Source organism: Etheostoma spectabile, chromosome 3 (assembly GCF_008692095.1).
Source record: "Etheostoma spectabile isolate EspeVRDwgs_2016 chromosome 3, UIUC_Espe_1.0, whole genome shotgun sequence".
In the NCBI taxonomy this organism is placed as follows: domain Eukaryota; kingdom Metazoa; phylum Chordata; class Actinopteri; order Perciformes; family Percidae; genus Etheostoma; species Etheostoma spectabile.
This window is the reverse complement of record NC_045735.1, coordinates 29,580,191-29,581,466: the sequence shown is the minus strand read 5'-3', so window position 1 is coordinate 29,581,466 and position 1,276 is coordinate 29,580,191. Positions and strand designations below refer to the sequence as shown.

Below are 1,276 nucleotides of genomic sequence, written 5' to 3'. Positions count from 1 at the left end.
TTGTGGACTTTGTCACAGTTGGTCTTTATGATGCATCTCTACCTGCAGACAAACAGCTGAATCTGCTGAATAAGTCTTTAATTTGGGCAAAGAACTCACTACAGGTAAGCTACAATGGTATTACTGTAGCTGTTAGTTAATATGAATTTCAAATTTAAACTTTAAATGTGTGATTAGTTAGTTAAACTTATTTTCTCATAATAGAGGTTTTCATACATTAAAATTAATAATAGAGGCTTGCAAAGCAAACACCTTGTTAAAGGGATTGCCCATACAGTTTTCTTATTAATGTTTTTTTCATGCAGGTGCCTTTGTCAGTTTGCAGTGAGAAATGTCCTCCAGGAACTCGCAAGGTTCTCCAGAAAGGAAAGCCTGTCTGCTGCTATGACTGTTTAAGATGTGCAGAGGGAGAAATAAGCAACATTACTGGTACAGTGATTTATCTGTTGAAAGTTATCAAAACGATCATTGACAAAGGGTCCGCTCACTTAAAATAGATGGTCACCCTTACACAAATGCTGGTCCCCCATCGTGAGTTGCAGCTGCATAATAAGCAGCAAGACATTAAAGCAGGGTTACTCAACAGTTTTAAAGAATTCTAGAAAGTTTGTTATGGCATTTGTTGAAACATTTCTGGGGGCACCAGTTCTTATGAAATCCAAATTTTTTATGACAAAACAATGCAATGTAATCAGTCTTATATGCAAAGAAAATATGTAAGGTTGAGAGAAAACAAAAGAAAAATGTACTGAGAAAGTCTAATAACTGCTATTTGTTTCAGATTCCATCACCTGTGTGCGATGCCACCCTGAGTTCTGGTCTAATGAGAGAAGAGATGCTTGTGTGAAGAAGGAGGCAGAGTTTCTATCATATGAAGAGATTATGGGAGCGCTGCTCACTGCAGCATCCTTATTTGGAACATGCATCACTGCTGTTGTGGCATTCATTTTCTTCAGCTACAGGAAAACTCCTATTGTCAGGGCCAACAACTCTGCACTGAGCTTCCTGCTGCTCTTCTCCTTGACTCTGTGTTTCCTGTGTTCTCTGACCTTCATAGGCCCCCTCTGAGTGTGTCCTGCATGCTGCGACACACAGCATTTGGCATCACCTTTGTTCTCTGTATCTCTGTGTTCTGGGGAAAACTATAGTTGTGTTAAGGCCTTCAGGGCCACACTTCCAGGTAGTAATGTAATGAAATGGTTTGGGCCTGCACAGCAAAGACTCACTGTTGTGGGCTTCACTGTTATACAAGTTATCATATGTTCCTCTGGTTAAC

At 39.8% G+C, this 1,276-nt stretch overlaps 1 pseudogene; it reads left to right on the top strand.

Annotated features, from left to right (window-relative positions):
• The window catches only part of LOC116687027 (extracellular calcium-sensing receptor-like), a 14,674-nt pseudogene that overhangs the window by 1,475 nt on the left and 11,923 nt on the right, over positions 1 to 1,276 (top strand).